This window comes from Mauremys reevesii, linkage group 12, assembly GCF_016161935.1.
Source record: "Mauremys reevesii isolate NIE-2019 linkage group 12, ASM1616193v1, whole genome shotgun sequence".
NCBI classification, from domain to species: Eukaryota; Metazoa; Chordata; order Testudines; family Geoemydidae; genus Mauremys; species Mauremys reevesii.
In genome coordinates, this window is record NC_052634.1 from 26,366,067 (window position 1) to 26,378,619 (window position 12,553).

Consider the following 12,553-nt stretch of genomic DNA (forward strand, 5'->3'; position numbering starts at 1 on the left):
TGTGTCCCCCAATGCGTGTCTTCTCCTCCCCAGTTCCCTCCAAACCACCCCATTTCCCCTGCACCCCGGGCTGGGTCTTTGCCAACCCCCCTTCTCCCCTCCTACCCCCAATATCTCCTGCCCCTACAGGTCTATAGGGCTGGATCCCTCCCTCCCCCCTTCTCCCCTCATTTCCTGCCTCTAGGGGTCTATGGAGATGGGTGTCTCCTCTGCCATCCCCTCTCCTGCCACCCCATATCCCGCTGCCTCTAGGGGTCTATGGGGCTGGGTCTCTCCCCCCTCCATCCCCTCCCCTGCCCGCAATATCCCTCTGGGGCTCTGTGGGGCTGGGGCTGGGTCTCTCTCCCTGCCCCTGTGCTCTCCCCTGCACACGATGTCTTGGGAGTGACTCAGTTTCCCTGGACCAACATTTCACACACCCCACCCCCACCCGACATATCTCCCTCCACCCCACCGCATTTCCCCTGCACCCCAGGCTGGGTCTCTGCCAACCCCCCTTCTCCCCTCCTCACCCCAATATCCCCTGCCCCTACGGGTCTATGGGGCTGGGTCTCTCCCTTAGCCCCCCCATCCCCTCCCCCGATATCTCCCTGCCCCAGGCTGTCTATGGGGCTGGGTCTCTCCTTGAAGCCCCGCCCCCAGCGCGGGGCTCACAGACAATCCCCGCCCGGCGGCTGTGACGTGCGGTGACGTGTTCACTCCCCGCAGGCGACTCCTTCACTGGAGACCAAAACGACAGAAGGTGTCACGTGTCCATGGGCGGGGCTATGCAGATGAGCAGTGTCTGGCGGCAGGACGGGGAGCAGCGAGAGGAACCGAAGGAGCCCGGCGGAGAGAATTCTCTGCGTGTGGACAGAATCCGGTGTGGGGCGTTCGTGCTGTGGGTGCCTGCACCGGAGTCACTTCGGGGCAGTGATTGCTACTGAGCTACATAGTGACCAAAGGCGTGTGAATGGGGTGTGGTGCCTGGCCGGGAGCAGCTCATGGTGAAAAGAAAGCAGCAGATCCTGTCCTAGCAGTGGTTTCTGGGGTTTCTTTGCAACCATGAGTGGGATTGTTGTGGGTGCAACTAGACCCCCCCCCCCCTTCTCTGGGGGGTGGGGGCTTCTACTGTCTGCCTTGGGGAGGGGGAGGTCCATGATGTCACAGCCCATGGTAGAGGGGAGGTTGAATCATGTTTCTGAAGTGGGAGAGCAACTTCCCCGGCTCCCACTCACTCTCCACTAGGGGGCTGGGCTGGGATCTCTAGGGAGGGGAGCACAGGAAAAAACAGTCTCCCCTATGGAACCCAGGAGTCCTGGCTCCCAGTCCTCCTGCTCTAGACCCCCTCCACTCCTTGGGCCAGGGATAGAACCCAGGGGTCCTGGTGCCCAGCCGCCTCCTGTTCTGACCACTCGACCCCACTCCCCTCCCAGGGTGGTGCAGGGCTCACTGGGTCTGTGTCCCAGCTCTGCTAAGGGCCGTGACTGATTTTCCCAAAGTGCTTCCTTCTGAATCCAGCACATCTGCCCCCCCCCCCCACGCCCGGTCGCTGCCCACCCCCGTGCGGGGGCACCAGCACTGTGCCGGGTCGTGATGGGAAATTGTCCAAGCTGGCCCAGGAGAGATGTGTGTGTCCCTGCTGCCCCCTGCTGGTGGGGCTGAGCCCCGCTCTGTGTGTGTGTCTGTCTGTGACACTGTTTGTATCGGTGTGTTGCTGGGCTAACCAGTAGGAAATGGCTTTGCAGGATTTTATATTCTGCAGCAAGTGACACACACACACACATGCACAAAGGGACTCACACAATACCAAGAACACTCACACACCCAGAGGGACATGCTATCCCAACCCCCAAAGAGAGCAACAATCACCCCTCAAGCCACACTCACAATCACCCCCCCACACACACCATAATATTCACAATCGTGCTCAGAGACACAACAGCACACAGTTCACTCCCACTGCTCCAAATACAAGGACCTCCTGCCCCACACAGCATGTGCCAAGGCCTGTGGAACTCACTGCCACTGGACAGCTTCCAATGAGAATGATCCCCTCGTGCTGGATCATCTGCTTGGCCCCCTGCCCCCTCTTGGGGCGCGCTGTGCGGCGTGGCTGGGGATTGTGCAATGGCCCAGCACCAGGCAACGCAGAACGGACACCACATGCCCTGCCCCGCCTCACCTGAGCTGCTCTCCAGGTGCATCGGAGCCCAGTGCCTGCACCTTGGCACTCCTGCCCCACAGGGGGTGAGCTGCAGCCCCTGCCACACTCCGCCGAGGGGAGAAGGGTCAGGCCAGCCAGCCCTTGTAACATGGGGAAATCACCACCGGGGTCAACGGTATGGGGGCTGTGACATACGAAGAAATGGTTGTCGCGCCGGCAGAGGGCAGCAAAGCATGCACACACACACAATTGCAAACATACACAAACACATGCATGAATCCAGCCACACACACACAATTGCTAATATACACAAACACCCGCACAAATCCAGCCCACACCAACACAAGCCTGGGAGCCAGGGGAGCAGAGCAGGCTGAGGCCGGGTCACTCCCCTTCCCGCAGGAAGTAGCCAGCCCCTCTGGTCCCATGATGGCCTGGGGCCAGCCCCCCTCTGCTTCCCCCCACGGAGGCCTGGAGCCCCAGCCTGCTCTGCTCCCCTGGTTCCCAAGCTTGGGGGGAGGGGGGGAACCGCCCCACAGCACTCGCCAGCAGCGTGGCTGGGAGCCAGGGGAGTGGACCAGGCTGGGGCTGGGTCACTCCACTTACCATGCAGTGAGTGCAGGGGCAGGGGGGGTGGGGCTGGGGCAGAGCAGGGGCGGGGGCCATGGGGAAGAGCCGGGCAGCCCCCCCTGCAGCAGCTCCCCACCCCAGCTCACCTCCGCTCCGCCTTCTCCCCTGAGCTCGCCGGCGCCGCGCCACTTCTCCCGCCTCCCAGGCTTGCGGTGCCAATCAGCTGTTTAGTGCAGCAAGCCTGGGAGGGGAGGAGAATTAGAGCGGGGGCGGCCTGCTCAGGGGAGAAGATGGGGCAGAGGTGAGCTGGGACAGGGAGCAGTTCCCCTGCACACACACTCCCGCCCCCCATTACTTGCTGCGGGCAGCCCTCCCCCCGCACCTCCCCCAGCCCCTGCCACAGCTCACCTCCACTCCCCCGCCTCCCCTGAGTGCGCTTTATGGTGCCCCAACCACTTGGCACCCTGGGCGGCCGACTAGTTTGCCTAGTGGTTGCACCAGCCCTGGACACTGCCTGTCAGCAGGATTCCTCCTCCTCCTCCTCCTCAGCGCGACTAAATCTCTGCACCTAGACAGCCGGTCCGTCCGCTGCACCACAATCCCCCATGCCTGAGCCTCCCTGCCAGAGCCCTGCACCTGGCTCCAGAGAATTAAGTCTCACATCTCACTGGGAACTCGACTTCTTGTGCCCAGAGAGTCTCGGCCCCCCTCAGTAGCTGACCTGAGAAACACAGTGTCTGCAAAAGCAGCAAAGAGTCGTGTGGCACCTCACAGACTAACAGACATATTGGAGCATGAGCTTTCGTGGGTGAATCCCCACTTCGTTGGATGCGTCAGTGTCGGCCTTTTCCAAAGAAGTGCCTGGAGGGCCTTTTTCTGTGTGACCACGTGGCCTAATGGATAAGGCGTCTGACTTCGGATCAGGAGATTGAGGGTTTGAGTCCCTTCGTGGTTGTGGTTGTGCAATTTTACCTTTGAGCTGAACGTCCTGCTCCCTTCAGGGCTGGAACCTCTTCTTGGTCACTCAGGCCAATGCTCTGGCTTCAGCTAGAGCCCTGGGAAGGAGTTGGGGGGTGGGCGTCACAAAGGCTGGGGCATGAGCTCCAGGTGCTTCCAGTCTCGCCTTTGCCATTCCTGACTTGCCAAAGAAAATGGGCGGCTGCCCGGGCTAGCGTGTGGAGCAGTTTCCCTCTGTCCCTGTGCGTGAGGGGGGTTGCTACATGGAGCCTGGGTGTTTCTCTGCTTCTCGCCAGCTGGGGAAAAGCCTCTTGGGGTAAAATCTCCTGCCCCACTGCCAAAGTGAGCACCTGGAGTACGAACGGTCAGAGGCCCCACCATGGGGGCTGGCCCTGCTTTCCTACCGTCTTGTGATGTTGGCCACAGAGCATCAGCAGCTGCCCCGCATGCTGGTGACCTTCAGTGGGTGTTTGGCTTGGCAGGGAGCAGCCTGGCTGGGTGTCTTTGTGCCTGTCTGAAGGTCACACATAGGCATGGTCCTGCCCTCCTCTAGCCCTGCCCTTGGTTGCTCTGTGGCTTATAAGCCTTCCCTTGGAGCTGTCAGCACCAGCCGCCTCTGCTCTAGGTGCCCAGAGGAGGAGAGGTGCTGGGCTCCAGCCTGGGAAGCCTGGCCCTGGCCCTGCTTCCTTTAAATGCCATGTGGGCAAGAGGAAGAGCTGCAGCTACAGGGACCAAAGTTGTGGACATCAGGTGAAGCAGCAAGAAACCCAACCATCAGGTCAACCCGCAGGATTCTCTAGCCAGACGGTTAAGTTCTAGGACCCCACCCTCTAGCGGCCCAGCTGGACCAGAGACCCATCGCCAATGACCCTATCTCCAATGGGCACCAGTGACCCAGGAGGAGGAGGAAAAAGCATCCACTCTAGTTCAGCCAGGGAGAGAGTAACAAAGCACATGGCGCTCCAAAGCTTTGCAGCAAACCACTGTACCTGCCAGAGGTCCCACTGAGATTTGAACTCAGATTCCAGGATTCAGAGTCCTGAGTGCTGTCCATTACACCATAGGACCTGCTGCTGTTTTGCTTTCTAGACCCCTGTGACTCTCAGCTGGCTGGTTTGCACTCTGCACTTATTGCTTCCCACCAGCGGCTTCCTCTTGCGGGACTCTCTCTCCTCCTCCAGCGACTGTGGTCCTGCTCTACCGGATCCGCGGGTCCTGCCCTGAGTCCCTGCATCCCCCTGCTTTGTCTCCATTCCCTGCAGGCTGCAAAAATGTCAGGGGAGGCTGCTCCTCCCTTCACTCGGTGCTCCCGCTCATATCAGCCAGCTGCAGCCTCATCTCCTGGAACTCGGGCAGCTGTCGCTTGATCCGATCGTACAGTCACACGCTGACTGGCTCCCCTGCCTGGATGCTCTTGTGGAAATCCCACAGGCGACACTGCAGGACTTGGCACTGTTGGTTTCTTTAATGTTGTGGTGTTTGCACGACTGCCAGAACAAAGCCGCCAACTCCTCCCTCACCGACTCCCAGCAATCCCCCTGGTTGCCATAGAACCCTCTGATGCTTTCCCGTTCTGCCAACACCGCCAGGCCTAGCCCCCCTGCTCCTTTATCTTGCAAGCTCTGGATGTTCAGCTTCAATATCCTCTGCCCTGGGCCAGGGATGGGGCGGCTCCAGGCACCAGTGCAGCAAGCTGCGGGGGGCGGCCTGCCGGTCGCTGTGAGGGTGGCAGGAGGTCCCCTGGTGATGCGGATTAGGTGGCATGCCTGCGGGAGCTCTGCCAGTGCCCCAGCTGCAGCCGCAATTCGGTGGTGGTACGCTGAAGGCACAGGACCGGCGGACCTGCCACAGGCATGCGGCCGAATCCGCGTTACCAGAGGACCTCCGGCAGGTGTTGGGATAGATCTGTATGACATTATACACTAATGTTAGATGTGTAGAAAGTGTGACTAGAAAGGAGCAGTGTGACAGTGCTGCCCGTGGGAGCCAGCTGAGGTCACTCAATCAGGGTGAACTCCAAACAAAACGGGGCAGACAAACCCCAAACGCTGGTGGTTATTCTAATACTTAGATTTACCAACCAGCACAAAACAGCTTCTGTAGCACCTCACTGGTTACTCAGAATCCAAACCACGCAGTTCCCTTGAAGTGGCCAGCCTCAGGCCTCCGTCCAGACACACACGTCAGATATGATGATGATTCCTGAAAATCTGATCTCATCACATCAAAGAAAAGGTTTTTCCAATCCCAAAGGATCAGCCACATACCCAGGTTCAATTATAACTTAGATCTTACCCAAAATACACGCTACAGCCAATTCTTATTAACTGAGCTAAAATTTATTAAAAAAGAAAAGAGAGAGAGAGAGTGTTGGTTAAAAGATCAATATACAGACAGACTTGAATTCAATTCTTGAGGTTCAGATGCATAGCACAGATGAGCTTGTAGTTGCCAAAAGTCCTTTTAGAAATAGTCCAGAGGTGATAGTCCAATGTCCATATTCAGGGTGACTCCAGTCATTGACTCGGGATCTCAATCCTTATGGCTTAAGGTTTCCCCGTCTTAAATCCCAAAGCAGATCTGAGATGAAGCAGGATCATGTCCCAGGGTTCTTATACATTTCCAGCAGCCTTTCAGCCTGATAAAACAACAGGCTTAACTCCTTCTCCCAAACATCCTGGCAATTAGCACAGGGTAATTTACCCATTAAACAGTTCGGATCCAGGTTAGCACAACCTTCAAAGAGACACACAGACAATAATACTATTTCACTCAAGTATCATCATAAATGTTAATATTCCTTTTTTGATCTTTGAATTAAAACTACAGCAATAGACAAGACTTGTTTGCTGACATCACAAGACCTGAGCAAACATCTCCCCTTCTACCTCTAACAATGCCGACTTGCATTTCAAAGCTCTATTCATTTACAGATCTTCCTAATCAGTCCGTAAGGTTCACCCATGGGTCAGGTCAGTGGGTGAGGTGAGTTAATTAACTCTTTCTGGCCCTGTCACCTTTCAATGAAATATTATATTACACTCATAACGTCACTGGAGGTCAGGAATAGGATAGCAGGGGCTGCGGGTCGGGAGTGAGAGGCACCAGCAGAACTGTGAGTCTGGAGGTCAGGACTGGGATAGCAGGGGCTGCAGGTCAGGAGTGAGGGGCACCAGCAGAGCTGTGAGTCTGGAGGTCAGGACTGGAATGGCAGGGGCTGCGGGTCAGGAGTGAGGGGCACCGTCAGAGCTGGAGGAGCACAGGGGCTGCGGGTCGGGAGTGAGGGGCACCGAAAGAGCTGGAGGAGCACAGGGGGCTGCGGGTCGGTGAGAGGCACCAGCAGAGCTGTGAATCTAGAGTTCAGGACTGGGATAGCAGGGGCTGCGGGTCAGGAGTGAGGGGCACCGTCAGAGCTGGAGGGAGCACAGGGGGCTGCGGGCCGGGAGTGAGGGGCACCGAAAGAGCTGGAGGGAGCACAGGGGGCTGCGGGTCGGGAGTGAGAGGCACCAGCAGAACTGTGAGTCTGGAGGTCAGGACTGGGATAGCAGGGGCTGCAGGTCAGGAGTGAGGGGCACCAGCAGAGCTGTGAGTCTGGAGGTCAGGACTGGAATGGCAGGGGCTGCGGGTCGGGAGTGAGGGGCACCGTCAGAGCTGGAGGGAGCTCACCAACACCTTCAGCTGGCACCTTTGCAGGGCAGGGCCCAGGCCATCTGTTGCCTGGAGACACGGTGTCGGCCATTCTCTGTGCAGACGGCATCACACTGTCCCTCTTGGGCTCTACAACAATCACACCCCCTTATCCCACCATCTAGAGCCTTGAGAAATGCATAGGGGAAACTGAGGCACACAGACAGTATTCAGAGAAAACATTAAGCACATTCCCACTTCGTAACACCTGTATACGACCAGTTACATACTTTGAAGGGTGTAAAATAATCAAATATTGTGCTAAATACAATGATACTCCAAACTGACCACCAAATTTAAGTTGCATGTTTTTCCCCTCAGGTGAGGGTTCTGGGGTGGGGCTGGGGATGAGGGGTTCACAGTGCAGGAGCATGCTCGGTGCTGGGGGTGCAGGCTTTGGGGTGGGGCAGGGCTGAGGATGAGGAACTTGGGGTGCAGACAGGCTGCCCCAGGGCTAGGGCCAGAGAGGACTCCCCCCCCACCACCACTGGCAGCAGCAAGCTCCAGGGGAGGGACCCCTCCTGCCCCCCACGGCACACACACTCTGCACATGCTCCTAGAACCCCTCTCAGGTCCAGAAAGCTCACTCCCCTCCCCTACGATGGGTACCGGGCGGGGGGTTGCCATCACAGGTGGCCTTCCATGCTGCTGCCCCTCACCATAACTTCACTGTGGATGGGGGATGGGGCTGCCCCTTGCCCAGCATGGGGCAGAAGTGGGGTAGGCAGGGTGGTGGCTATGGGGGGGGGGGGGAGCAGGGTGTCATAAAATTCACCCAAGCCCCAGCTGCTCAGGTCTAGGAAGCCTCCCTCTCCCATCCCCTGTGGCGGGTGGGTTGGTGGAGTGCTGGGGAGGGGCATTGCCTTCACATGTGGCTTCCTGCCTCCCTGTGCAGCCTGCTGCGCCTCACTGGGGTAGGGATGGGGCTTTCCCGTCCCCAGCGTGGGGCAGTCGTGGGGGGGGGCTGCAGGGGGGGGGCGGGGGGGGGGGACAGGGAGAGCAAGTTGGCACAAAATTCACCCAAGCCCCAGCTGCTCAGGTAGGCCTATGAACCCCCTCCCCCATCTCCCCTGTGGTGGGGAGGGGCACTGCCTTCACATGTGGCTTCCTGCCTCCCTGACCCCTGCTGCAGCCTGCTGCCCCTCACCACAGCCTCACTGGGGGACGGTGGGAGGGGATGGGGCTGCCCCCCCCTTCCCCAGCGTTGGGCAGGAGTGGGGGCTGGGGCTGGGGTGGGTGCAGGGGGGGAATCATAGGGTCAAACACTCACGGAAGCCCCAGCAGCTGCTAAGGTGAGTGAGGTCCGTCTCCTGGCTGGAAGTCCCTTCGCGTCTCCTCCAGGTAGGGGGAGGGGAGGGGAGGGCTGCCAAGCACGGCACGGCCCCCTCCACTCCCCTCCCGCTCCTGAGGTGCTACAGCACCAGCAGCTTGCACTGCTGTTATGCTGTAGCCCTTAGGCGGCGGCAGCAGCAGCAGCAAGGGAGAGAGACGCGCGCTGCGCACTCTTCACGTTCAGGCAGGGAAGCTCCAGGGTGGGGAGCGGGGGGGAAGCTCGAGCCCTGGCAGCGGCGGCGGCAGGGGGGGAAATGAGAGGCGGGGGCGCTCCAAGCAGGGGAGAAACCTAGCTCCAAATATTGGTGGAGCAGAGCCCCTGACTGTGAATATTCCTGGGGCTTTAGCCCCAGGAGCCCATATAAGTTGGTGCCCCTGGCCTCCACGAGTGCCGCACTCTGACCAGCTGAACCAGGCAAGCCACGGGAAGCTTCTCAAGGTCTTCCCCTGGTGTGGGCTTGGATGCGAAAAGCACCTGGCCGTTCATCAGCTGTTGCAAGAAGTGTGCAGAGTAGGAGTAGCGATGGGGCTGTAGCTTTCCACAGCATCTCAATTTGGGCAGCTTTCCATTCCCCTTTTCTGTGTAATGTCCCTCCCACGGGTTTCACTTGTGGAGCTGTACGACTCTGGCAGGGTGGCCATTTAGAAATCTTTTCCTTGCTTTTCTTTTTCGCCTGGCCCCAGCATTAGGACCGTTTGGGTGTTTCAGTGTGTGTGTTTTCCCATTTGGAAGTTTGGAAGGGGAGCCGAAAAAGGAGTCTTTTTCACAAGCAAGTTGGCTTTCTGCACAGGTAGGGCCCTTGGCCATAAAGCTTAGCTCCGTCAGTGCGTCTGCATGGGGTTCCTCCAGTGCCTCAAGAGCCCGTGCTAAACTCTCAGTGTGGGCGTTTGGCTTGCACCAGTCAGAGTGCCGTGCCTGCGTCTTCCCAGGCCCGGCTCCCGTGAGGCACGCATAACTTGGGAGGAAAGGGGTAGAAGAGAAAGCAAGTGAAGCTGACTTTGAGTGGTGGTGTCCCTGGGCGGAGTGGTCCTCCTGCTCCTTCCTGTCGGAGGGGTGGGCTCCAGTGTGGGCTTGGGGGGTCTGGCTGTGGGCGGTGGGAGGATGGTGTCCAGGGAAGTCCCAAAGGTCACCCTGCGCCGGCGGAGTGTGAAGCCTCTCCCCTAGGTTGGGGTGCCGAGGATTAAGCCTTCCTCTGTGGCTTGGGCTGGGGAGCGTGATCCGGCATCGGGTCCATTTGGGTGGAGCTGGCGGCCGGCAAGAATTCGGGCCATCAGGTCAACCCTCTGTGGACAATGGGGGCGAGCCGGCAGGCCTGTGATTTTGGCTTCGCTGGGCGGGCAGCTCAAGCCTGGCCTCCTATGAGCCTGGAAGGCAGCCGGCCGGGCTCACCCGTCTCCTCCCTGGGCCCAAGTTCCTTTCAGGCAGCAGGTGGAGCGAGGAGCCCAGGGAGGGGAGACCAAGGAGGTGTCCGGAGCCTCGTCCTGCCCGGTGCCCAGCAGGGCTCTTGCCCGCTCCCGGCCCACCTGGTTTTGGCCTCTGCCACCCCTAGCAGTCAGCCAAAAGAGCAGAAGTCACCCTCTCCCTCCCGCAGTGGCCAGCATGGGGCTTGAACCCATGACCTTGGCATTATTAACACCATGCTCTAACCAGCTGAGCTAGCCAGCCTACGGGAAGCTCTCCCTTGCCTGACCCTTTTGGAAGGAGTCACCGGCTGGCATGGGGAAACGATGTGGCCTCCGTTATCGAATGGATGGATCAAGACGCCACCTGCCAAGGTAGGGGAATTAGCTCAAGTGGTAGAGCGCTCGCTTCGCATGCGAGAGGCAGACGGATCAATGCCCGCATTCTCCAGCGGCAAAGCAGCCGTGGGATCTTTTCTTGCCCTTCTTTTAGAAGCCATGGACAGTCAGCCAGCTCAGCTCCTCCAGTGGCCTCCATCCCTCTCCCCGCTTGGCCTCCCAAAAGGCCAGCCCTTGCGGACCACAAAGCTCTTCCACCCCGGCCCTTCTCCCCCTTGCGCTGACTGGGAGGCTGGCGACAGCTGGGGGAAGTTAGCTCAAATGGAAGAGCATGGGAGAAGTAGTCAGACCCAGACACACATTCTCCAGCCTGCTCTGCTCTGCTTTGCTCTGCTGGGCTGGGCTCTAGTGGGGGACCTGCACCTTTCTTTCTGAGCTCTCACTGGAGCACAATCCCTTTCCTCCTCCCTCCCTGCTAGTCTACGCCAAGCTCATTGGCCGGGAGGGAGAGCCACTCAAATACAGAATTACTCACATCCCAGGGGTCCATGAAGAGAATGAGGAGATGGGCGGGGTGGCATGCGATACCAGCTCAGCTGAGACCATGAGACCTCGCAGCCTCCTGATCTCAGGCAGCATGGCAGCCGTGGAGCAGAGCAGAGCATGCAGACAGCTTGGAGACAGCCAAAGCGGGGAAGGGCTGCGTTGGTCTGGAAGAGGGAGTCGGTGGCTGTCTATCCTGGCGGAGGCAGGGTCGTTTTGCTGTATGCTGGGCCAGAGGCCAGGGAGTCTGCTAGAGTTGCTGAGCTGGGCCTGCTTCTGGCTTTGCTTGGGTTAGAGGAAAGTGGTGAAGATAAGAACGGCCCTCCTGGGTGAGACCGATGGTCCAGCTAGGCCACTATCACGTCTTCTGACAGTAACCGATGCCAGGCGCTTCAGAGGCAATGGCCAGAGCAGGCAATCGTCAAGTGATCTATCCCTGCGTTGTCTTCTGAAGCTTGGTGCTTGTTTCAGGGGCTAACTCTCAGCCCAGACACACTCCACGGAGGGAGCATTGGTGTTTGTGCCGAGGAGCGTGGCTGGGACTCGGACCCCCTTCCCCAGCTCTGGGTAGCGCCTCGCCCCCACCGCCCCATTTCAGGCTGTGTTCTGCTTAAGGCCACAGAGCCCTTGCCTTTTTTTGCCCGGTGCCTGAGAGTCAGACCAGCTGCGGGAATTAGCTCAGCGGCAGAGCGCTCGCTTTGCATGCGAGAGGTAGTGGGGGACGCCGCCCGCATTCTCCAAGCCTGTCGACTAAGGGCTCCTGATGAGCGTGGTGGCCGGGAGAGCCGGCCATCTGACTTTTGGCCTTGCTGCACGTAGCGGTCAGGCTGAAAAATCAAAAGCCATCCTCCCCAGGCCCACAGCCACCCAGGGGCTCCTCTGCACCATCTTGCCTGAGCGGGTGGAAGTGGAGCCTGGAACTGAGCTGATGCGCTGAGGGTTATTTGCACTGTGCGCTTCACATGGAGGTGAAAACACGGGGCACAGATCTTTGAGCACAACCCCCGTCCTGAGGAATGGGGGGGGGGGGTGCTGCATAAAGAGAGACCGGCTCTCCCTGGCGGGGCTGCAGCGGCTCTTCACAGGGTCAGTCCCACTGTCTATTGGTACCAGAGTTTTGAAAACCTCCTTTTCTGGGCTGGCTCCTCTCTCTCTAGGGAGACTGGCGACCCCAAACTTCCCAGAAACCAGCATAGCGAGGCCAACCTGAGCACAGACACCTGCTCAGCACCCCAGGGTGCAGCCCTGAACTCCGGCAATCAGCTACGCTCAGCTGCCCACCCAACAAGCGTTACACGCAGGAGCCTTCGTGCCCCGCGTGTTCAGGTCCCTCCCAGCGCCAGCTTTAAACTCCGCTGCTCAGTTCTAAGCTTTGGCCACACGGGGGCAGCCCGGAGCTCAGCCAACGCCTCCCGTTGCTGGTTGCATTTCCCGCTCCTCGTGGCAGGTTCACACCCCGCAGGCAGATCTCTGAACCAGAGCCGAACCGTTCCCCAAATCCAGCGCTTTAGCAGCAGCTTTGCTAGGAAAGCGCTGACGTCCCCAAGTAACGTAAGAGCCAGAGCGCTGTGTGCGGGA

The 12,553-nt window shown here is 59.2% G+C and overlaps 3 non-coding genes across 3 annotated transcripts; 1 reads left to right on the forward strand and 2 right to left on the reverse strand.

Moving 5' to 3' along the window:
* Positions 1–3,598: 3,598 nt before the first annotated feature.
* On the forward strand, positions 3,599–3,671 carry TRNAR-UCG. Its single transcript has one exon. It is a non-coding gene; the product is annotated as a tRNA-Arg (tRNA).
* A 998-nt stretch (positions 3,672–4,669) lies between these two features.
* Positions 4,670–4,741, reverse strand: TRNAQ-CUG. The gene has a single exon. It is a non-coding gene; the product is annotated as a tRNA-Gln (tRNA).
* A 5,543-nt stretch (positions 4,742–10,284) lies between these two features.
* TRNAI-AAU lies at positions 10,285–10,358 on the reverse strand. The gene has a single exon. It is a non-coding gene; the product is annotated as a tRNA-Ile (tRNA).
* Between the last annotated feature and the right edge of the window lie 2,195 nt (positions 10,359–12,553).